Here is a 27,030-nt window from a genome sequence, read left to right as displayed (position 1 = left end):
ATTGTTCATTCTAGCTCTGTGAAAAATGATGGTATTATTTTGGTAGAGATTGCACTGAATGCATAGATTGCTTTGGATAGTATACACATTTTAACAATATTTGTTCTTCCAATCCATGAGCATGGAATGTTTCCCATTTCTTTGTGTCCTTCAATTTCTCTCATCAGTGTTCTACACTTTTCAGCATACAGATCTTTTCCCTCTTTGGTCAGGTTTATTTTTAGATATCTTATGTTTTTAGATGAAATTGTAAATGGGATCAATTCCTTGATTTCTCTTTCTGCCTCTTCATTACTACTCTATAGAAATGCAACAGGTTTCTGTATATTGATTTTATATCCTTCAACTTTTCTGAATTCATGAATTAGTTCTAGCAAATTTTTGGTGGAGTCATCCAGGTTTTCTACATTGCCATGTTATCTGTGAAGGCTGAAAGATTGATTTCTTCCTTGATGATTTGTATGCCTTTTATTTCCTTTTGTTGTCTGATTGCTGAGGCTAAGACATCCAATACTATGTTGAACAACAGTGGTGAGACTGGAAATTCTTCTTGTTCTTAACCTTAGTGGAAAAGCTCTCAGTTTTTCCCCATTGAGGATGATATAAACTGTGGGTCTTCTGTATATGGCTTTTATGATATTGAAGTATATTCTTTCTATCCCTAATTTCTTAAGGATTTTTGTGAAGAAAGGATGCTGTATTTTATCAAAAGCTTTTTCTGCATCTATTGAGAGGATCATATGGTTCTTATTCTTTTATTACTGTGATGTATCATTTTGCAGATATTGAACCATCTCTAAGCCCCAGGAATAAATTGCACTTGATCATGATGAATAGTTCTTTTAAGGTACTATTGGATTCAATTAGCTAATATCTTGTTGAGAATTTTTGCAGCCATGTTAATCAGGGATATAGGTCTGTAATTCTCCTTTTTTGGTGGGATCTTTGTCTGGTTTTGAAATCAAGGTAATGCTGACCTTATAGAATGAGTCTGGAAGTTTTCCTTCCATGTCTATTTTTTATAACAGCTTCAGAAGAATAGGTGCTAATTCTTCTTTAAATGTTGGGTAAAATTCCTCTGGGAAGCCATCCAGCTCTGGACTTTTTTTTGCTGGGAGATTTTTGATTACTGATTCAATTTATTCACTGGTTATGAATCTGTTCAAATTTTCTATTTGTTCCTATTTCAGTTTTGATAATTTATATATTTCTAGGAATTTATCCATTTCTTCCAGATTGCCCAATTTGTTGGCATATAATTGTTCATAATATTCTCTTGTAATTGTCTGAATTTCAACAGTGTTGGTTGTGATCGCTTCTCTTTCATGATTTTATTTATTTGGGCCCTTTCTCTTTTCTTTTTGATAAGTCTGGCTGAGGATTTATCAATTTTGTTAATTCTTTCAAAGAAGCGGCTCCTAGTTTCATCTATATGTTCTGTTGGTTTTTTTTTTTTTTTAATTTCTATGCCATTTATTTCTGCTCAGATCTTAATTATTTCCCTTTTCCTGCTAGTTTTAGGCTTTATTTACTGTTTTTTTCCCAGCTCCTTTAGATATAAGGTTAGGCTGTTTGAGATTTTTCATGCTTCTTAAGGAAGGCCTGTATCACTATATACTTCCCTTCTAGGACTGCCTTTGCTGCATCACAAAGGTTTTGGACTGTCATGTTCTCATTTACATTTGATTCCATGTATTTTTTTTAATTTCTTCTTTAATCCTAATTAACCTATTCATTCTTTACTAGGATACTCTTTAACCTCCGTGTATTTGTGGTCTTTCCAAATTTTTTTCTTGTTGACTTAAAGTTTCATCACATTGTGATCTGAAAATATGCATGGTATGAACTCCATCTTTTTATACTGGTTGAGGTCTGATTTGTGACCTGGTATGTGATCTATTCTGGAGAATGTTCCATGTGTACTCGAAAATAATACATATTCTGCTGCTTTAGGATTCTGCTCTGAATATATCTATTCATCTTGTGCATCTGATCTGGGATATCATTTATAAGCCCTTATGTGTTTGTTGATCTTTTGCTTAGGTTATCTGTCCATTTTTGTGAGTGGGCTGTTAAAGTCCCCTACTATTATTGTATTATTATCCATGAGTTTCTTTAAATTTGTATTTATTTATATATTTGGCTGCTCCAAAGTAGGGGGCACAAATATTTATAATTGCTAGATTTTCTTGTTGGATAGACACCTTAATTATGACATAATGCACTTCCTCATCTCTTGTTACAGTCTTTGTTTTAAAATCTAGTTGGTCTAATATAAGGATAGATATTTCAGCTTTCTTTTGATGTCCATTAGCATGATAGGTGGTTCTCCACTCCCTCACTTTCAATCTAGAGGTATTTTGGAGTCTAAAATGAGTCTCTTGTAAGTGGCATATTGGTGGATCTTGTTTTGACCCAGGGATCCCTGTTTTGTTTTTATCAATGCTGATACCCTATATCTTTTTATTGGAGCATTGAGCCCATTTACATTTAAAATAATTATTGATAGATATGAATTTAGTGCCATTGTATTACCTGTAAAGTCACTGTTCCTATGGATTGTCTCTGTTCCTTTCCAGTCTGTTACTTTTGATCTCCCTTTGGACCCACTCAGGGGTCCTCTTTAAGATGTCTTGAAAAGCTGGTTCTATGTTCATGAACTCCTTTAGTTTTTGCTTGTATTGGAATCTCTATTTCTCTCCTCCTATTCTAAATGACAGCTTTGCTGAATATTGTAGTCTTGGCTGCATATTTTTCCCTTTCGGCACATTGAATATATCATACCACTCTCTTCTGGCTTACCATGTTTCTATGGACAGATCTGCTGCTAACCTTATGTGTCTAGCCTACAAGGCTAAGGACCTTTGGTCCCCAGCTGCCTTCAGAATTCTCTATTTTTGTATTGTGCAAGTTTCACTATGATATGTTTTGGTGGTGTTTTTGTTAATTTTGAGGGGAGTTCTCTGTGCCTCATGGACTTGAATGCTTGATTCCTTCTCCAGAGTAAAGAAGTTTTCAGCTTAATTTCTTCAAATAGAACTTCTGCCCCTTTTCCCCCATTCTTCTTCTTCTAGGATTCCTATGATATGGATATTATTGCACTTCGTGGAATTGCTGAGTTTCCTAAGTCTAGTTTCATGATCTAAAAGTTTGCTTTCCCTATTCTTTGCAGCTTCATTGTTTTCCATAATTTTACCTTCTATATCACCAATTCATTCCTCTGCTTCTTCCATCTTCATTATTTTTACATCTAGTCAATTTCACATCTCAGTCATACCACTTTATTTCAGCCTGACTAGTTTTTAGGTCTTTTATCTCTTTATCACCAGGGTTTTACTGCTGTCTTCTATGCTCTTTCAAGCCCAGCTAGTATTCTTATGACTGTTGTTCTAAATTCTTGTTCAGATATATTGCTTGTATCTGTCTTGAGCAAATCCCTGGTTATGATTTCTTCTTGACCTTTCTTTTGGGGAGAATTCCTCCATCTTGCCATTATGTCTAGTTTCTGTCTTTTGCATGTTATAAAAGCTTGTTTTGTTTCCCACTGCTGAAAATAATACTATATTAAGAAGGTGCTGCACTTGGTACTTTGGGAAGTATTTCTGCTGTATCCTGTGTGCACTCTGCCATTGTGTTTTAGATGTTCTTTCACACAAGTTAGTCCTCTGCAGAGTTCCTCCTTGCCTGCATTGGGGAGTGTTTGAACCTTTAACTAGGTGTGCTTTGACTTGTTGGTTAAGATAAGCCTGATTTTTAAAAAAGCCTGATCCAAGAAAGTGAAAAGGAAAAGGAACAAAAAAGCAAACAAGTAGACAAACAAAAAGTTTGATTCCAATGAAAAAGAAAGAAGGGCGGGGGGTGGGGGGAGGAGGAAAAGGCCTAATCCAAAAGAGAGAAAAGGAAACAAACAAGCCAACAAATGAACAAAAAGCTATAAGCCTGATGCCAAAGAAAAAAATTTAATTAAAAATTAAAGAAATTAAAATTTAAAAAACCCTGGTCCTATCTCCCCCTGAACTGAAGCTGATGCTTTGGAGCACTCTATGATCAGTAGCCTTGATGCATGGGAAGGGCCTGTGTGTGTCTTCTGATGGAGAGGCCCATGGTGCTGGCTTACAGTATACCTGCCCTAATAAAGATGTCCCTGCTGGGTTCAGGGGGGCAAGGTTTGGTGTAAACGCCTCCAGCCTCTGCTGGAAGTGCTATGTTTCTCTCTGAAGTCCAAACATGCTGGTGGGTGGCATCACCCACCTTCTCATCCCCAGGTATGGGAACTCATGGCAGCTATTATTCAGGAGGCCCTCACAGAAAAGTGAACAATATACTCTTCTGTGTTCCAAGCTTTTGTCAGATCCCTGCTCTCAACCTGTCTGTGCCCAGCCTTTGGCATGCCCCACACCACAGTTCTCCTGTGTTTTATCTCTGGCCTGCGGTTAGGATTCTGAAAAACAAATCTTAATGTACCTGGCACTGCACAGATCCACTCCCATCCCCCAGAGGAGAGCCTCACAACACCGTGCCAACCATCTTTCTGTCCCAGAAAAGCAGTCACATGCTTGCTCAAGTGCACAGTCTATGTTGAAGCACAGCAAGAAGTTGCTACCAGCATGTGCTCTCCATGTACCTCTGTCCCCTGCTGTTTAATGGCTGCTCAATACCACTTGGTGGGTCTTTTATCCTTGGAAAAGCAAATACTCTCTTCCAAATGTATTCCAGGAAGGGGAACATTTTCCCCCTGTGTGACCCAGGGGATCCCCAAACTGGTGCCTTGGGCAAACCCTACATGCCACTCTCTCTCTCTCTCCCACTCTCTGCTTTTCTTTCTGACTTGCTCTGTGAAAAGTGTCCCACCCCTCCACAGCACCTCAACTTTTCTCTCTCCCTGTTCACATCTCTGAACCTTACATCTGCCACATTTTCTCCCTCCAATTATGAAGATTGTTTTCTTAATTCTCAGATTGATTTTCTAGTTGTTCAAAATGATTTGATGTAGATCTAGCTGTGTTTGAGGAATGAGGCAAGCCCAGGGTCCCCCTACTACTTCACTATCTTAACTTCTTCTCTCCTGATCCTTTTTTAACAGATCTTGATGCCACTGTACACAATAGGCTCACAGGCTGCACTCATATTTCTTTTAAAAAGAGTGCATTACAAATGCATTCATGTATTTTTAAATATTAAATATTGTATAGGAACAAGGACACAGCTATACCTTAGATAATTCTTTTCTTCTTGTTGACAATAGTTCATTAATAGACATACTATAAATACGGACGTTAGATATTTGATCTATAGGGATACTGGCATCTAGCTTATATTTCTATAATGTACCCATTAATAAATATATCAGAGACAACTTGTAAAATGTTTTGGTGAAGTCAAAACCTTAAGTGTACATATTTTGTTCTGCTCTATTAGTGTAGGTGTCATGTCAAAGAAAATCATGAAGTAAGTGCATCAATTGGTATTCACAAACCTACAAGCAATTACCATTTTCTCTCTAGGGGAGTTTGGATTATAATTAGCAGGATACTAAATACCTGAAATGAAGTTGGGAGGTGGCATTTAGGAATGAAAAAGAAAAGGAAGAAGAAAAAAATAGAAGTAATGGAAAGTAACCTCATATACTTTACCATTTTACTACAATAGTCCCATTTACCTGCCCACTTCCATATGGACAAGCAGAATCCTATGCAAAAGGAGAGTCGTGTCCTGAAATAACAGCATCCAAAACTTAGTAAGAATATTTAAGTTTTTCAGGAATTGATCATTTGTATGAATTGTGATTATAAATTTTAACAAGGCTAGTGTCAACATAAAAGTTTTGTCAGCTTCACCATTTCACATACACACACATTCAAATAGTGTTCTTATCTCTAAATACAAATAATAAAAAAGCTGGAGCTAATCTTTTGAGAACTTTAATCAAATAACATGATATCTTTTTAGTAATAGAGCAACATTCATGTAGTAAAAGTAATAAAGCCTTCAGTTGGGGAGTTTATCTTTCCCTGTTTAAAACCTAAGCCAATAAAAATGAAATAATAAAGAAACAAACTTTTAACGGCTATAGATAATGACACTCCTGCTAAGATACCAGTTTAGTATCCTGCAGTTTAAACAGCTGCCATTTGTCAGATAATTGCTTATGTTATTTCCCATCTTTGCATTAAAGCAGAATGCTATATTTGCATTTTTGACCCGCTTTGTGTTTGTAAGCAAAGTTGTCATATAAGAATCATTGAAATACCCTACCTAATTATCTTCATTAGTTGGAAGGCTGGAAAAGAAGTCCAAAGAAAACTCAACATCATAAAAAGAGATTTACTGCATTTATAACCCATTTTTCTCTTACCTTTTGAAAAAATAACTCATCTACTCCAATGCACAGGAGGATAATTAACTCCATGCTCCATTCTCATCTCAAGATCCTGTATTCATTTTCAGTTTGCACGCCTAATTACTCTGTCCCAAATAATTTTCATTATTATACCTTTTTAAAACATCTTTTGCCCTAGACTTAAGCCCAGTGGAAATTCCTTAAGTGTTCACTCCATGTGGGGCACCTGGGTAACTCAGTCAGTTAAGCATCTGATTCTTGATTTCAGCTCAGGTCATGATCTCAGGGACATGAAATGGAGGTCCAAATTGGGCTCCATGCTGAGTGTGTGGAGCCTGCTTAAGATTCTCTCCCTCTGCCCCTCCTCCCCTCTGCTTGCACACACTCTGTCCCCCCACCCAAAAAAAATCCACTCCATGTACCCAGAACTCAAGAAAAGACTATATACTTTCTGGCTGAATTTTCAAAAGTTCCAGTCGCTGAGAATGAATATATAGCACTGTGGCCAATTTCACTTTATACTGGATGCTCACTTGGCTATAGTTCTATGTGGCCATCCTTCAGTATGATTCTAAGCCCACCCTACATCAAAGAATAAGTGTCCTGGACAAGTTAAATAAGTAAGGAGGACTTTATTTAAGACTATTGCAATTGGGATCAAGACCAATACAGTAAAAAAGAGAGACTGAGCTCAATTCTACAAAATCAAAAATGGGGATTTTTAAGCCTGGGTAAGCTAGTGGGAAGGTACTAGAGGATATGAGGAAGGGGAGAGGAAAGGTTAGTGAGTATGATTAGACCATGTATGTTTGCTAATTGGCACTTATTGAAGTAAGGATCCTACCCTCCCATAGACTCTGGGAGATAGAGACTAGGAGTACAATCTTTCTTGATTATATTTCAAAAGAATGACTCTCCAGGCTTTTACAAAGACATTCCTGGACTGTAAAACTGGCAAGAGACTTTTAAAAATATTTATGTCTCAAAAGAGCAGAGAAAAAATTTATGATTGCAAGTTTTCTAAAGTAAATGCTCTAAGAAAAGAGAAATCAGGGTCCCAGAATCAAGAAGAAACCTAAGGTCTCATGAAGCTGAGGGAAAAACTAGGCCACCATGGTCTTCTATCACAATTAGATGTTCAGAGCTGATCTGTTGTGGAGTTAATCTAAAAATCAAGGAGTAATGAGCAATAAGGCAAAAAGATAAGCAAGAGCAGAAAGCTACCATCTACTCTCAGCCAGCTTACCCACACACCTGGCCAGCTTTACAGAAACACAACTAAGATCACTTCTTCATGGAAATCAGAGCTTTTTTTTCTCAACAGTTTCTAATTTAATGACCATTATACAGAATCATTAAATTAAAAAATGACAGCATATAATTGATTATATAGTTTCTCTTACCCCCTACTAAAACCACATCTTCTTCACAGGCAGAAGAAAAGAACTAAAAAATTTTCCTAGCAGTTACTATAGTTTTATAAAACTCATGCAAAAAAACAAACATGCCAATATCTGGCTTTTCCAGAAGGAAATGGTCAATACTACTAGATGCTGCCACCTGGGTGTCTGATGCTACTCTAAAGACACATCACAACCCATAAAGCCATGAATAACACAGCAGAAAGCTATATAAAAAGGTAATATTCAGAAGACGAGTTCTCAGTTCTGCTTCAACTCACTCATGTACCAAGCTTATCTCTAATTACCGTTTTTAGCCCTTGTTTTGTGGCCTGCCCCTCCAGCTAGGCAACTCATGTTATGGGACGCTCAGCTGTCTACTCATCTGATTCACTCATGGTTTATGATGGGTCCAGTGTTTTCTTGAGACACCAGCTCCCTGGAAGTATCAGGCTGTTTGATAACTGAGCCATTCCACTGCCGGAATCCTTTCATTCTTCTTCATTTGGCCAACAAGGACTCACTCTTCCAAAATTAAAGCTCAAATCCCGACATTTTCAAAGAGCTTTCCCTGGACTTCCTTTCTGAATAAATGCCCCTCCTCTCTGATCCTCCAGCACTCACATGCTTCTATGGTAGCACCTGTCTTATTGGACTCTAATTATAAGTTCATTCATCTGTTTCTCCCTCCAGACTCTCTTCTCATGGGAAAATTAAGGCAGTTTATTCATTTATCCTTGATCCCATAAAGGCACTCAAACACCTGTTGAATTAATTGAAAATATATTTTAAACACCTTCATATGCATGACTTCACAACAGCCCTAACTAGGTGTAAGTCAATACCCTAGGGTCTTCCTCCTTCCTAGCTCAGAACATAGTGTGTTAGACCAGTTTTTAGAGCCTATTATACTTTTCTCTTTTCAAGAGAGTATATAGTTAGTACCTCCTTAAACATTAAAAAAGTAATAGTGCTATAGTTAATATGTTCTGTAGAACTAAGTCCCACATCATTTAAAGTTATCTTTCCTTTCAGAACAAATATTTTTAAATACATATTTTTGAACAATTAGGACTTATAACTAATAACCATTACAGCAAATAAAAAGACAAAATTAGCAAACTATCAAATACAATAGTTTAATTTTTTTAAAAAATCAACCTGGGTATCTTTTTCCCTCAATTTGATTTAAGGATTTGAAGCTAGCATTTACTCTATTTAAAGCACTACAGACTTCATCTACTCAGGAAAGGTTTCCTAACACACTCTGATATTCATTCCATATCTTTTTTTCTACTGTAGTTAGTCTTTTATGGAAAAAGGAAAGAACAAAGAAATAGGAAGTTAGTTTCTTATGTCTTTTAAAGTAAAGTACATTTTATAGAATCTAAAAATTAGAGGAAATCTTATAAGATGACTTATCCAAGTCAATCTCATCTAGTTGAGAGGTGATCATCCAGGTTCTGTTCAAACATTTCCAGTAATGACTGCGCTTTCCTTTAGGAGACCCTGCTACCTGGTGCTGCACATTACTGATGCTTTGAAAGGTACCAGTATTGAACTGAAGATAGCCTGCATTGACTTTCAGTTTGAACTGAATGTATGAACTCATCCATCATACTCCAATTCAGTCCTCCTTTTCCAGCTCAATTTTCTACACAACACGGATTCCAGATGTCTCTTCATTTTGTCAGTCTTTTCCTGGACATCCCCAATCTTTGTTTTGTTGTTGGGGATGGTTGGTTAAAATCAGTTTTTAAACTGGTTCCAATAACAAAATCTTTTCTTACACAAGTGTCAAGTTAAAAGTTTTTTAATCCTCATTTATACATTGACAGGTTTTCAGATTAAGTGTGCAGGGGGGTTAATATATAGTAGTATCTAGTTAAATTCAGGGATTTAATTAAAATAAGTAACAAACTGATGGTTGCCAGAGGGAAGTAGGTTAGAGAAGGGCAAAATGGGTGAATAGGAGTGGAAGATACAGGCTTACAGTTATGGAATGAGTAAGTCATGGAAATAAAAGGTACAGCATAGGTTATATAGCCAATGGTAGTGTGATAGCATTGTATAGTGACAGATTGTAGCTATATTTGTGGTGAGTGTAACATAACACATAGAGATGTTAAATCACTTTGTTGTACACCAGCAACTAATGAAATATTGTATGTCAACTATACTTCAATTTAAAAAAAGAAATCAACTGAAAAAAAGTAATTAATTAATTAATTAAAAATGAGTAACTCAATATGCAAGTGGTTTTTACCTCAGGATATATTTCTTTGCTTTTTCTCTGCTATCATTTTTCAGCTTATTCTCAATTTTTAAAAAATCTTAATTTCAAAATGAAATTCGCCCATTGTTCAATAGTAAGCTACTTATTTTGTCAGGCACTCAGGAATCTGATCCATGAACATGCTTTTAGAAACATGTCAACCCTGCTGAGATTAAATTACTTTTTTTCTTCCTCTCTCTTCCTTCCTTGTCTTTTCTTGCTGAGTTTTCTTTAAAAATTAAAGCAATTAATAAGTTTTGAGTATGTCTACTATCACTAGACAGCTTCTGGTAATTAGCAAGCAGGTTTAAAGTTTCCTCTCTGAAGGTTAATAGCCCCAACTGACAATTCTTTCATTCAACAAACATCTATTGACAATGCACTGAGAACAAGAAAACCAATCTCTGCAATCTTTTCGCTTATCAAGGGCTCTGCTAGAGATTTGACCAGAGCATCATGGAGGTAAAGAGCAGAGGTCTGAGAATTAACCAAGCAATCCAGAAGACTGCCTGGAGCCAGTTGATACTGAAAAGTTTTAAGGATATGAGAGAGAAAGACATGGGAAAGGCATGTTCTGGAGTAGACAGAGTGCCTTTATGTTCTACCTCCCTGAGGAAGGGGCATGACTTTGAATTTAAGCAGGTCACCTTCGGTCTAGCTCACACATTTTCCAAATCAATGACTCTACCTATTGTCTATCAGATATTAAGAGCACAGAAATTTATCAGGAACCCTTTACTATAGCAGAGGATCTGGACATTCATCAGAGAAAAATACTATAATACCCACAACATTGATAAATAAATAGCTTCTAAGAAAACTGACATTTTAAAAATAGGTATTAATGAAGCATTTACTACTTGTTGTTCTGGCTATCATGATAACATGGTGTCTATGTCATATATTGTTAAATCAACAGAAAGGAAGATACATAGACTTTAATATCTTACCTTTCTGCAGCATAATGTTATAAGAGTTAAGAATTAATGGTATATCCTTCCTTTTATAGAAAATCAAATAAGAAAAATGTTAATTTGAACAATGTGTCTTTAAAACATGATCACTGAACACTCACCTACTGCACAATTCATTGATTTGCCCAAGAACATATGTTCAAAAATGTATATATTCTACACACAAATATATGTAGACAAATATATCTATAACATATATTCTACACACAAATCTGAGTATTTTATATTACCAGGTAAAAAGAAATATATAGCCCATTATGCTTCTTTCCCTATATCTATCATAGCTAACTGCAGTACCCAACTTCAGGAAGTGCAGGTTGAAATTTAATACTTTATTAATTTTAATACATTTGCTGCTTTCATTTTTATTATTATGTAGTTTTATGTGGAAATAACTCAACATGAGATCTACCCTCTTAACAAAATTTTAAGCATACAATATATTATTTGTTGATTATAGGAACAATGATATAAACAGATCTCTAAAGCTTGGCAGATCTTACTTGCCTATAATCTTATGCCTGTTGCTTAGTAACTCCTTATTCCTCCCTCCTCCCTAGCACCTGGCAACCAACTTTCCACTCTTTGATTCTATGAATTTTTTTTAAGATTTTTAAAAATTTAAAAAAAAAAAAAAAAAAGATTTTAAAAAATTTATTTATTCATAAGAGACACAGAGAGAGAGGCAGGCAGAGACATAGGCAGAGGGAGAAGCAGGCTCCATGTAGGGAGCCTGATGTAGGTAGGACTCAATCCCAGGACCATGGGATCACTCCCTGAGCCGAAGGCAGATGCTCAACCACTGAGCCACCCAGGCATCCCTGATTCTATGAATTTGACTATTTTAGATACTCATGAAGTGGGATCATGAAATATTTACCTTTCTATGATTGACTTATTTAACTTAGCATAATATTTACAAGATTCATCCATGTTGTATATTGCAAAATAAGTTTTACAGAAGCTTTTAATGAGAGAATATCATACATTTTTAAAAGTACACAAATCATTTATGTGAAGCTTGATTAATTATACAAAGTGATCACAAAGTAAACAAAGTAACAGCCACACAGCCCAAGCAGTGAAATCTGACCAGCAACTCAGAAGTCCCCTATAGGCTCCCTCCAAGTCTCAATCACTGCCGTCTATTACAATAAAGTTAACTATCATAAAAAAGAATTATAATATAGTATTCTCTCCTTCCTTTCTCTTCACCCCTTCTCAACAGTCACTCACTGTGGTAAAAATTCTAGGATGCTTTAATGAAGAGGATGACTTCAAATAGAAATTTCAATGCTTTGAGGAAGTAATTTAAGATATTGTTTGAATTATTTAATTTTTTGTGTAATTGCTCTTTAACCTTTAATATTGTGTCTCAGTTTCTTTTCTTCATTTACTTTTTGTATTTTTTTGTAAGTTTTTTTATTGGAGTTCAATTTGTCAACCTATAGCATAACACCCAGTGCTCATCCCGTCAAGTGCCCACCTCACTGCCCATCACTCAGTGACCCCATCCCCCCGCCCACCTCCCTTTCCACTACCCTTTGTTCGTTTCCCAGAGTTAAGAGTCTCTCATGTTTTCTCACCCTCTCTGATTTTTCCCACTCATTCTCTCTCCTTTCCCCTATAATCCCTTTCACTATTTTTTATATTCCCCATATGAGTGAAACCGTATAATGATTGTCCTTCTCCGAATGACTTAACTTCACTCAGCATAATACTCTCCAGTTCCAACCACGTTGAAACAAATGGTGGGTATTCGTCATTTCTAATGGCTGAGTAATATTCCATTGTATACATAAACCACATCTTCTTTATCCATTCATCTTTCGATGGACACCGAGGCTCCTTCCACAGTTTGGCTATTGTGGACATTGCTGCTATAAACATTGGGGTGCAGGTGTCCTGGCCTTTCATTGCATCTGTATCTTTGAGGTAAATCCCCAGCACTGCAATTGCTGGGTCCTAGGGTAGCTCTATTTTTAACTCTTTGAGGAACCTCCACACAGTTTTCTAGAGTGGCTGCACAAGTTCACATTCCCACCAACCATGCAAGAGGGTTCCCCTTTCTCCACTTCCTCTCCAACATTTGTTGTTTCCTGTCTTGTTAATTTTCACCATTCTCACTCGTGTGAAGTAATATCTCATTCTGGTTTTGATTTGTATTTCCTTGATGGCAACTGATGCGGAGCATTTTCTCATGTGCTTGTTGGCCATGTGTATGTCTTCTTTGGTGAAATGTCTGTTCTTGTCTTTTGCACATTTCATGATTGGATTGTTTGTTTCTTGGGCGTTGAGTTTGATAAATTCTTTATAGATCTTGGATACTAGCCCTTTATCTGATAGGTCATTTGCAAATATCCTCTCCCATTCTGTAGGCTGTCTTTTAGTTTTGTTGACTGCTTCTTTTGCTGTGCAGAAGCTTTTTATCTTGATTAACACTCGTAAAACAATCAACGTGATAGATCACATCAACAAGAGAAAAAACAAGAACCATATGATCCTCTTAATTGATGCAGAGAAAGCATTTGACAAAATACAGCATCCATTCCTGATTAAAACTCTTCAGAGTGTAGGGATAGAGGGAACATTCCTCAGCATCTTAAAAGCCATATACAAAAAGCCCACAGCAAATATCATTCTCAATGGGGAAAAACTGAGAGCCTTTACCCTAACCCTAAGATAAAGAACACGACAGGTATGTCCACTCTCACCACTGCTATTCAAAATAGTACTAGAAGTCCTAGTCTCAGCAATCAGATGACAAAAAGAAATAAAAGGCATTCAAATTGGTAAAAAAAGAAGTCAAACTCTCCCTCTTCGCAGATGACATGATACTGTACGTACAAAACCCAAAAGACTCCACTCCAAGATTGCTAGAACTCATACAGCAATTCAGCAATGTGGGAAGATACAAAATCAATGCCCAGAAATCACTGGCACTTCTATACATTAACAATGAGATAGAAGAAAAAGATATTAAGGAGTCAATCCCATTTACAATTGCACCCAAAAGTATATCTAGGAGTAAACCTAACCAAAGAGGTAAAGGATCTACTTTTTGTATTTATTTTTGCTGATTTTAGGAAGATATACAGAGAAGTTGAAAAATCACAGCAACATGAAAGGAAGTATGAGATTGAAGAAAAGAAGGCAAATACACTTTTAAGTGTGAAATAGACTCCATGTCCTTCAATAGTGGGAACTTTTCATAGAACAGGTTAATGGGATACCCTGTGGTGCTGAGGTGCAGCAGTTCACAAGAACTGCTTCATCCTGAAGAGGACATAATTTGTTTCCTGGATATATCTGCCTTTATCATGCATTTCTATACAACTTTTCAACAACAAATATTGTCTTTGTTATAAAGAAAAGAATATATATAGTGTCAGTAAGGAGACCAACTCAACTACATTTTGTTTTTTTTACATAGCAAATATTATGGATTTAAATCTTCAAAGAATAAAATAATACATACATAGCAATATAGGTTAGTACAAATACAAAAACAATTGGCATATTTTTAATAAAGTTATATAATTGATTTTAAAACTTAATATTTTTATTTAAAATGTAATGTTTATATAGTATTTTTTGTTTTCTTTTTGATCATTCAATGCTGAGCATTTACTGATCTGAGAACTTTACAAGAATTATTTTATTTCTTACAACAAACCCCTGAGATCATACTACTACTATCATGTCTTTCCAACATTATCACTGAAAACTCATCTAATGTATATTTCATTGGCTCATACAAGAACTTATATCCCAAAAGTATAAACATCCACACACAAATTTTGGTATGTTATTTTGCAGATTATAAGAAGTATGCAACCCATTATGTTTCTTTTTCCCATAGCTATCAAAAGCTAACTGTTGGGCAGCCCAGGTGACTCAGCAGTTTAGCGCTCTCTTCAGCCCAGGGCATGATCCTGGAGACCCAGAATCGAGTCCCACATCGGGCTCCCTGCATGGAGCCTGCTTCTCCCTCTGCCTGTGTCTCTGCCTGTGTGTGTGTCTGTGTCTCGTGAATAAATAAATAAAATCTTTAAAAAAAAAAAAGCTAACTGTAATACTCAACTGCAGGAAGGTACAGTTTTTACAGAGGCAGAGAGGTTCAGTGACTTGCCAAAAGTCTCATGTTAAGAGGTAGAGTAACCAAGATTTAACTGAGACTTCAGAATCTGTGTTAACTGCTAAGCTATCATATCTCTTGGGAGTTTTTACTAATTATCACATATTCCCTAATAGTTTCTTAAAATACTTCCGTGTGTGTGTGTGTGTGTGTGTAAAACATAACATACATGTTTTATGTTTGCAAACATACTAACAGTTTTGCAAATATATATTGACCCAAATTTTAATTCTGAAGTTTTAGAAGTATCAATTAGACAAGTTTCAGAAATGTAAACTATGTAATATGACCAGTAATGGGAAAGCCTCAGAATATTTCCCAGAAATCTGCCACACTACATGGAATTTTGTTACTGGAGACCAGTTTCTATGGAAGAGTGAGCAAATTTTTTTAACATGCAAGTATCTTAATACATTATTCATTCATTTAACAAATACTTGTTAACAAATATTTATCAAGTACTGTACTGGGCACATCAGTGAATAAAAATTGTACCTTCATGTAGCTTTTTGGTAGAGAGAGAAAAAATTAGAAAAATATGATGAACAATAAGTAAATTATATGGAATTTGAGATGATATGTGCTTTAGGAGAAAAAATAGAGCAGAATAAGGAGGATTTGGAATAATTGAATCAGGTGGGATAGGGAATAGATCACAATCTTCAATACTGTGGTCAAGGCAGGCCTCACTGAGAGGCAAAGCTTGAACAAAGACTTGACAGAGGTGAGGAGGTTCATCAAGGAGGTATTGGGGAAGAAGGAGAGGTAGACACCGGTTCAAACAAAGGTGCCAGCCAGACTGAAGGCCTTGAGGACAAAGAATGCCTAGTAGCCTAGTGTGTCTACAGAAAAAACAAGTATTTGCCTGGAAATCATGAGAGAAGAAAAGTCATAAGAGATCTGATCAGATGAGAAAGGGGATAAAGGCTGATCATACAGGACCTTGAAGACCACGGTATGAATCTTAGCTTATACTCTAAGCGAACTGGGGAGTCTCTACAGGGTTTTGAGTTATGTGAGCCAACATTTTAAAAAGACCATTTTCTAAAATCTGTGTTGAGAATAGTCACAGATGGATGAAAATTGAAGTAGAAGACCCTGTTGGGATGTTTATTGCCTAATCCAAATATCTAGGTAAGAAATTACTTTAAAAAAAATTTTAATGATATGATAGTTAGAAGCAGAAAAGAAATCAGATTCTGGATATAGAATGAAGTTTTAGATCTGAAAATTATCTAATGATTGAAAGCATGGTGGGACAAAAAGAGGTGTTAAAGAGGTACCGAAGGTTTTTGGACAGAGTGATTAGAAGAATAGAGTTCCTATCAAGTAAGATAGTAAATGGCTGCTCGTTAAATAAGTTTGGATGGAAGGAAAGTTCAGAGGTTAAGTTTGGGCATGAGGAGACTAAAGTAATTAGTCATCCAAGTAAAAGTTTCAGTAGAAACACCGAGTATGCACATCTAGAGTTTGGCAGAGAAGTCTAGGTTGGATATACACATTTGTTGTTAAATATTGATCATTTCTATATGTGTAAAGGCAAAGTAATCAGGAAAGAAAATATTTCCCCAATGGGTGTCATAGTAATATTGGTGATTTCAGTATAGTTTTGGGTATAGCATGGGAGGAAGTTAAGAAAAGCAGTATAATTTTAGCCTATTCAAGGACCGTTGAGGCCCATCTGAGGGCAAAGTACCTTCACATACTTTTATCTCAACACCAAAAGTCACACATTATTGCCATTATTGTTTTTCTATGACGGAGGTCAAAAGGTACAAAGACATGAGATGGCATGGCAAAGGTTGCATGTAAGAGATCTAGCCGGGACTTGCAACTGGTTATTCATATTTCTCTCCAGTATGATTTCCTGCTTCCATTCAAGCACCAGGAAACAAGAAGGCAAAATGCAGATGTTCTAGAAGAGACAAGAAAGAAAGAAAGAAAGAAAGAAAGAAAGAAAGAAAGAAAGAAAGAAAGAAAGAAAGAAAGAAATGAAAGGATGCCTTGGCCAAATGTACATTTCTCAGTAACTTGCCTAGCATCAACCTCTATACACTAGGAGACATCATTAAATTAGGGTATGAAGTCTCCTTTCTCTGTGGACTTACCAGAAAGATACCTGCCTAAATCAGTTCAGGCCAAACTTAAATACAGGTGAGAAAATTGTCTAAATAACTTATAGAAGTTGTTTCTCATCATTAAAACTTACTGTATAGCTTCCTTAATTTATATTTACAACCAGAACACTGCCAAGTTTCTTTTTAATTCTTTTGTTTATGTTAACCATTTTTATTCAATTTACTTAAGGTAAAAAAAATAGCTCACCCTTTTATCTTATACCCCACCCCTTGACACCTTTGGCAACAACCAATTTGTTTTCTATAGTTTAAAGATTTTTTTTATTTCACATTAAAAATCTAGATAAGAAAAACCATATGCTAGTTGTCTTTCTTTAACTTATTTCACTTAGCATAAAGCCCTTGAGGTCCATCCATTTTGTTACAAATGGCAAGATTTCATTCTTTTTTATAGTTGAACGATATTCCATTATATCTATACCCCAATTTATTTGTCCATTCACTCATCGATGGGCATTTTGATATTGCTTTCACATCTTGACTATTGTAAATAATGCTGCAATGAACATAGGTACATATATCTTTTTGAGTAAGTGTTTTCATTTTCTTCAGATAAATTGAAGTAGAATTGCTGGATCACATGATAGTTCTATCTTTAATTTTTTGAGAAAACTCTATACTGTTTTCCATATTGACTATACCATTTTGCATTTTCACCAACAATGTACAAGGGTTTCCTTTATTCCATATCCTTGCCAGCACTTGTTATTTCTTCTCTTTTCAACCATAGCCATTCTAACAGGTATGAGGTAAAATCTCATTGTAGTTTTGATTTGCATTTCCCTAATGATTAATGATGTTGACATCTTTCCATGTACCTGTTGGCATCTGTATGTCTCCTTTGGGAAAATGTCTATGCAGATCTTTGCTCATTTTTAAATCAGATTATTTGTTTTCTTGTTGTTGTTGAGTTGTAGGCATTTTTTATATTTTGGATGTTAGCACCTTATCATATATATGATTTGCAAATATTTTCTCCCATTCAGTAGGTTGCCTTTTCATTTTTTTGATGGTTTTCTTTGCTGTGCAGAAGTTTTTAACTTGATGTGGGCCCCCTTGTTCATTTTTGGTTTTGCTGCTTTTGCTTTTCAGTGATTCAAAAAAAATATTGCCAGGACCTCTGTGAAAGGGCTTATTCCATGTTTTCTTCTAAGAGTTTTATGGCTTCAGGTCTTATATTCAAGTCTTTAATCCATTTTGAGATATGTTTTGTGTGTGGTGTAAGATAGTGGTCCAATTTCATTCTTTTGCATGTGGCTGTCCAATTTTCCCAATATAATTCATTGGAGAGACTATCCTGTCCCCATTGTATATTCTTGGCTTCATTGTCATAAATTAGGAGACCATTTATGCAACAATTACAGGTGGGAAATAGAGGTAGGAAAATGTCCAGATAATTTATAGAAGTTGTTTCTCATCTATAAACCAGTGGAAACCTGTATAGCTTCCTTAATTTGTATTTCCAACCAGAAAACTGCCAAGTTTTTATATTCTTTATGTAATCATTTATTTAAAAAAATAATGCCAATGGGAAAATCATTTTGCTTGGATAATGTATGATTTATTAATTTCAATGGAACATACACTATAGATTCTTTCACATTCCTATATATTTTCATACAAAGCCAATTCAAAGTGTATACTAAGAATGAAATATACTTTAAGAATAATTTTATATGTCATATTTCCATATACTGCTTTCTGTGAATCAGTTTTTACTGAACATAATTTTTTGGTACATTATAGCCTTTGAGCTTTCATTTATATTATCCAATGCACCAAGAGGAAAAAGAAATATTTTCATTTTAAGGAAAAATAGCAAGTTAAGACTTACTAGAGAGCACCCTGATTTTCTATATAATAATATGACTGAAGGGAAACAATATTCAAAACAAGAAAAAATTTTGTTAAATTATGAAATTGTCTTGCTTAATATTTCTATTGTCAAGTAAACTTGTTTGTTTGTACACATGACAAAATTAAAACCATTAGTATCTGTGAACTTATTATGTTTAACTTCACCACTAGATTTAATTTAAATATATTTTTCAAGTTGATAGCAGAGGACTCATTCGATACCTTCAAGTGCTAACTTACGCAAACCAAGCATAAATGAACAAATCACTTTCCTGCCCATAGAAATATAAGCTGAACACTGAGCTATTATTTCTGTTTTTCATTACCAAGGCTATCAGCTGGTATTCAAACAGTAACATATGCCACAAGAAACTTATTACTGAAAGTGATTGCAAAACAGAGAAAATAAACTACAAAAGAATATGGTTAAGACATAGGAAAGAAAATAATTTCTGCAAAATGGTGTATAACAGAATTCAGATCCACAAGGCTACCATAGAGATGTTCCTATCTGCTTGAGACTGACCCCAAGGTTTCCTAAAATTCACATTTAGTCCTTTGCTATTGGGTTCAGCAAGTCACTGAAGGCTGTGATAGGAGAGGAAAAAACTTTAAGAAATAGAAAAAAGCATCAGATAAAATAGAGAAATTATGAATTCAGACGAGGAGGCTATTATTGCAGAGAATTCAGTATAAAGTCATAGAACCAGAAGGAATTTTGGTAGTTCCCTCAGAAAGGACTATACTTTCACTAAAAACTCAGAATTTCATAAAAAGCTCTTCAGGGGCTTCTCTAGCAATACTTATTAGTGGTTAAATGTCTTCCTTTCAGTTAAAACCAATGAAATTCTTAGAGAATCTTTAAAGAAAAAGTGTTCCCAAATAAACTATTTTCTTCCATGACCTTTGGTATAAACCAACACAGACTCTGCAAATGGCAAGTAGTCAATAAATGTTTGTTAAATGGCTAAATGAATTAATTCATTTGCACCAATAATAAGCAAAATTGGTATCAGTTTTGGAAGAGTAGATATACTAAAAGTTACAAGTTTACTAAATGAAAGAAAAAATTTAACAGGTACCATTACAACTCAAGAAGAAGAAATTATAAAAACAAACATACCAAAAATGGACATTTTTATTCTAACAGAGATGTTAGCAATAGCTATATTGTTATTCAATGTTTTTTTCTGATTTAAATGGTAATATATAATACTTTCATAAGTCAATTAACTTGAACTTATGTTTTCTAAATTTTAAGACAATAGTTAATATTGTCAACTTATTTGTGTACTTCTAAGACCTTCCACAACTTTAGTTTTATTGTACTATCCTTGAGTCAAAATATTATAAAAACATTATATTTTCTACTTCTATATAAAACTGTTATCATTGCAAATCAGGGGTCTTGTGTTTAAAACTATGAATCTTTATACATGCGTACATAGCAAGAAATTTCTAAATGAACTTATTTAAGAGAATTTTTGTAAACATAAAAAACATTATTAAGAAGACCTGATAATTTTCAAAGAAACACTCATTTATCCTCAAAAATAAGTGCATTTTATTCAGAAAATGCACCTGAGCACTCTCCACGAATCAGATCTATGCTAGACATGTAAGATGAAAAGTCATAGTTAACGTCAAAGTTTCCCAAACTTTTCTTACTTCATGGCTTTATGGCAGCCTTAGTGACCATATCATTTTTTCCCACAGCATTGCTAAGCCAAAATTAATAGAACAGGTCCCTTCATTAAGTAGTTAGGTCCAAATAACCTAAAAAATATTCATGTCTATAACAGGTTCTCAGTTTTAAAAATCAATATGTATAAAGTGAAAGAAAATAATATCTATTTCATTTTTAAATAAGCACAATTACTTACACAAGTCTGTTGGGTCCTACACTGCTTCTCACACCTTCTCAAACTTAATGTCTTCAAACAACTTCTCAAGCCGTAGAATCAAACCTTGGACACCACTACCTTCATTTCCTGCTCCACGCTGATTTTCAAGTGGTACTTTTTTTTAATTCAATTTGCCAACATTATAGTATAACACCCAGTGCTCATCCCATCAAGCGTGCTACTTGTTCTTATCACTGAAAGTACAGAAAGCCCAGCTTCACAGAGATATGACATCATCAAAAGAAATGTAGCTTTATTATTGAAATTGTGAAGAATCTTGAGCTAGTAGTTCACAGTGTCTGACAAATGTCATGTGTTTCCCTCAAAAATTTAAAATGCCCTAAAGTGGTCCTATGAATTCAGTGTGGTGCCACAATTTAGGAACTGTGGGTCTAGGCTAATAAGTAGTTCAGTGTGTTCAGAGCCAGATAAAACACACAAAAAGCATAATGACAATCCAATAAAGGATGTATTATATTACAAGAAAATAGTAGTTATAAGGGAAATGTGGAAAGTTGAACTATATTTTATAAAATATTGGATAAATGGCATATTAAAGCCATCTGCCTTTTCCTTATTAGTTCAAGAGGTTTTTTGGAAAAGGGAACAAATGAAAAATCAATTGGAGGTAAGAAAGGAATGGGTTCTAAAAGGAGGACAAAAATATAGATGATCATCTGGTCATTCAATAATATCTAAGCACCCCTGTAAGGCCAGCAGACATTAAATGTCACAGGAAGATAAAAGGTAAGCATTCAACTGTAAATGTACTTCACCTCTTAAAATCCCTTACGTGTCCCTTGCGTACAGTGATTTTGTGGTGGCACTGAAGCTAGAATGGTATCTGGCATTTAATAGGTACATTATAAATGATTGTATGTTCATTAGAAAAGATAGAACACATGAGAATAATTTAAGAAGTCACTGTTCAAGATATCAACAAATTATTTACAGTTAGTATGCTTTCAAAAGAGGAAGCATACAGTAAGATGCCTGACATATTCAGTTGAGGACAGAAGATCAAAAGCTTTGCAGTTGAAAGAAATAAAATGAGTTCATCCAATAAAAATTTAGCACAAATATTTTGAATGGAAATCCTACAGGGTGATTTTGTTTTAAGCACAGTATAATCCTTAAGAGATCAGAATCCTATCTACATTACCTACATTGACAAAGATGGGAACAATTTCATGTGCCAAGTCACCTACAATGAGGTGAGTATATATCTGAAAGAAGGGGACATTAGTTTTCATGGTAAATCCTACTTGAGTTACAATTCCATACAACAGTGAATATACTGGCAGTGATTTGCTCAAATGTGTCTCTCCATCTATTCATAGCATTTGAGGTCACTTACTTAGTAATGGTTCTGTCTAGAAGAAAAAGTCGACACTCTTAGGTTCAGTGATGGGAGAAGAGCTTGGAAACTATATTGACAAAAGGCAGATTTGCATGAAAAAAGATAAACTAAATTATATACACAAAGAGTTCACAAATGTAACCCAAAATGGTGTTTAGAATTGAGGCTTATATGCCATCTTAATAGAGAAAGGGTGAAGGAGAAAGGCACTTAAAGAAAGATGAAGAAAAAAAAAGATGAAGGACTTTTTGGAAAGATAAATGGGCTCTTAGGAGGCGAAGAGATGAGAGGTATGACAAGAGTCTGCTTGGTTAGTTGCATCTATGAATCTTCTTATCCTGAGTCTGAACTCATTCACTATATCATCTCAGGAGTGAAATACCCTCCCCCAACACACACACACACACACACACACACACACACACTCACACACACACACACACACCATTTGTATGTATAATGGATTTCAGTGAAGGTTGGAGGAATAAAGAGAATGAATATCAGAGAAAATGCAAACACTTACTAGACTTCCCTCCTGAACAAGTACTCTGACACCCTCCCACTAGAGATTTTCTATCTGTGAAGGCATCTCCCAGGTGCTGCTTTTCTGTCTTGCTGCCCTTCCCATCTCCACTCCTCTCCACTCTACCAGATTCCCCCTGGAATTAACATTCTTTTTCTTCTGTATCACACAGATTCATCCAACATCTCCAGCCCCTACTCCCAAACTCAGAGCCAAACTCATGTTTGGCAACAGCAAAATCCATCAGCATCCTCAGTTGAACCAAAAGTGACATTTATATAATCAGCAGCACAAAAAAATTGACAAAGACCCCTTTTAAGGACAGTTCATATATTTTAAAAATATTTTATTACTTATTCATGCTCTCACAGAGAAAGGCAGAGACATAGGCTGAAGGAGAAGCAGGCTCTCTGCGGGGAGTCTGATGTGGGACTTGATCCAGAGACCCTGGGATCACGATCTGAGCGGAAGGTAGATGCTCAACCACTGGGCCACCAAGCATCCTAACAGTTCATATTGTAATATCAATGTCCTTTGTCACCACTCGCCTGATTTCAGTATATTAACTTTTTCTGAAGTCCTGGTTCCGTCAAATGTAATGTCCTTCCATCCCTATCTGTGAACAGTTTCCACACCCCTGAGGGAGTCTCAGGGAACTGAACTCTGAATGCTCAGCCTTTCCCTGCCTCAACACTGCAAATTCTATCCCTTACTTTTGTAAAGGAAAAAAAAAAAAAAAGTGAAGCGGGATGAGCAAAAGGAAATAATCCTCAGTTGCTAAGAAAACTGACTTGTAATCCACTTCCTTTTCCAAGAGGGGAGAAGTGTTGGATTGTCTAAGTAAAAATAATCAGAATTGCAATTGAATAGATTCCCTGTCAGCATATGAAATTCTCCTAAAACCTATTTTAATGAGAAGCTGTCCATCTCTAAAATATTCTATATGGAATTTAATTGTCTGCTGAGTTTATTTTTTAATCAGAATGCACAAACAATTCCCTCTACTCCCATACTACTGAATTAATAAAGATGCTTTTTCATCCACTATAAAGGTCCCACAAGATAAGGGAAGTATTAAATGTGTGCAAGCTGATACCTGCAAACCTGACAGAAGAAAGCTGAGCCTTTTAAGAAGTAAGAAAGAAAGGAGATTGCTGTAAGAGTTCAGAAATCCTCGGTTTGCAGATAGGTGAGTAGTTAATGGTCACTTTTGATCTCGGCTGGAACCAGCTAGTACTTGCAATTTATTATGCAGGCAATTATCAGTAATAAGAAGTTTCACCAGAAACACAGTAACTGCTTTTCAAGGCTATTTTAAATTATAACAGCAATAGTTACCTGTCAGGAAATTACTAATAGATGAGTGGCAACAGGAATATATTAACAAGCACAATTTAAAGAGAAGAGAATTTTATAAAGTTCTTTCTTCATTACAATCTTGGAAAAAATCAATACACGATGCAGAGAGACAAATGGATCGACAACAGTGATTATGGTGCTTGCAGCTCTGACTCGCATGTTATTAATCCATAGATTTATTAGTGTGATTTGAAATACCTCCACTCCCCTTGCAAGAAATGGTTTAGTGATAAGGCCAGAGCAACAGGAAATACCTTCAAGTTTTGTTTTCTTTCCAGTGCAATACTGCCCTCCTCTGGAAACAGACACAAGCCCCCTACCCTTGGAGCCTGACTTTCACTTGTTTCAGGCTTATCACCCAAGACTTCAGGAAAGTAGAAGAGTTTTGGAAAATTATGAGAAAACAAATGCCAGATATTACATCATCCCTGAAATCCATCTCAGCTTCAAACTTAGTAGATAATTCCATTTACATTTATTAAAAAATGTACCGTCACAGAGTTCTGAAATATGCCAAGACTATTCCTGCTCTTGAGTACGTCTCTATAACTGAGTATGCTCAACATAAAAAAGCTTTCTAGTATGCTTCTAATGCTTTTTTGCAATGAGGTGATTTGAAATATTATACTATTCCTACCAGATCAATTTCAAAGAGTGTGAAGTAGAAAGCCCATCCCAGTAGACTTCAAAAATAGCAATATGTGGAGTTTGAAATATATAAGATTGCAGGCAAGTAGTCAAGTATGTACATCATGCACAGTTTATATGGATAAAAAAATCATAATGAAAATAGAGTGAGATGAGTGTATTATAGGACATATCTGTTTTGGTTCTTGTTGTATGATATATGCACTTATTATCATAAGCCATAAGATGCAATGAATACATCAATCACCTAAGCAGCTTAGATATCACACACAAAGTGCTGCTTGTGCTATAAAATAAAATAAAGCTATTAATTTCTTTGCCTCAGCCAATGAGCCAAAACCATGAAAATGAATTGTCATTGTAAACACTTGCTAATATCACTTCTCTAATATTTATTAAAATATGTGAGGATGTAAGTCTAAACATATGAACTCTTGATTTTCTCTGCACAGCAGTTGGCCTCAGTTGATTCCCCTTCACTGAGTTTTTTCTCTGTCATAAATTCTACATGAGAAATTTAACTCCAGGAAAAAAAAAAAAAAACAGGCAAAGTCCAGTACCGCTATTTATGATGTTATAAATCTGAGTCATTTCAGCATCGTTTGTTCATGTAAGATGAAGAACAAGTTCTATTGATTCCCACAAGCCTAACCTGGTGCTATTTCCCCTAGGATCAAATGAAACCCAGGCATTTTCCTGCAGTATGATAACTATCTCCTCAGTAGTCGTGCATTCATTGCTGAATCTCACCAGTCTACTAAAGTTTATGGCTGTGATAAATATTTGGTAGAGCATAATAAAATAGTTTACAAATTATAATCTTACCTTCTGCTCTACATAACTATAATCACTTCTTGTAAACTAGCCTTTTGTCAATTTGCTATTCCTTATTATTTTCAAATGAAGCAATAAACAGTTTTGAGATAAAGGACTTTGAGTGAAGAGTTTTTAAATCACCAATGTGAAGAGACTAAAAATAGCAGCAGCACTCAAAACATAGAGAAATATGGATGACTGCTCAGATATCTGTGGTTAGAGCACACTTCAAGAAGGTAACCTTAGAGTATACTCAGGTACAGATTTATATCAAACAAGTTTATTAAAAATATATTTCATGGTTTAACATTCAACAACACAGTTAAGAGTTGTTAATAGCAATTGAATCTGTCTGTTTCAGACCGTTAGCAGTTTGGTAACATTACCACATTTAATCCTCAACCCCAGGAGGCAAATATTGTTACTGCCCTCATGTTCTAGATAAGGAAAATAAACTTAGCAATTTTAAGGATGACAGATGGATATCATAAGTGAGGGGCAATTGTAATTATCATTCAGACTGTTCTGTTCAGTTTCTGTGGATATATATCTACCCTTAAAAAGAGGGAACCATAATGAAGGAGTGGAAGCTAACATCTAAAATATCTATCTGTAAGACACCAACAGCATATGGCCACATCTCTTGAAGCCTCTAAAAGAAGATTATAGTCCAGTATGGGTAGAAGGCATTATTGGAACATGAAAATGAATAGGTTGGACTCTACTCCAGATATCCTACCTCTAACATGGAAAATGTAGGATAACATGGGCATACATGAGCACATCCCAGATAAACCTACCAACTACCTCAACCTCAACCAGCTTTGTAGAGTCAGAATAATGGAGGAAGAAAGTTGCAGCCAACATAGGACAACTGGTAGGAGTGCTTGGGAGAACATGTGATGTAATTCATAGAAGTGTTTTCAGAATTCAGGGGAAGAGATTGAGGGTATGGGATTTCTTATGGAATGGAAATAAAGCCAATGGACATAAAACCAAGAACATGAACATTGTTTCTTTTATTGTGATCTGTTCCAGTTAGTACTGCTGAAAAAAAAAAAAAAAAAAAAAAACGAATCACCCCAGCCTTTTGGCAATAACCTCCATCTTCCAGTAATTTGTCAAAATGGCAAACAAAAAGGGAAGGAGAAGAAGCATGTGCTACATATTCTTCAGGCCTTTCAGAATACATTAAACTGTGCCTTTAACTATCACATACATGTGAATCCATAAAAAAGTGATACTATAGACATCAAGGGAATAGACACTGTTCAGAAAAGAATGTCCCACAACTGTTA

Source organism: Canis lupus, chromosome 25, assembly GCF_003254725.2.
Source record: "Canis lupus dingo isolate Sandy chromosome 25, ASM325472v2, whole genome shotgun sequence".
NCBI classification, from domain to species: Eukaryota; Metazoa; Chordata; class Mammalia; order Carnivora; family Canidae; genus Canis; species Canis lupus.
Note: the sequence above shows the minus strand (reverse complement) of the source record.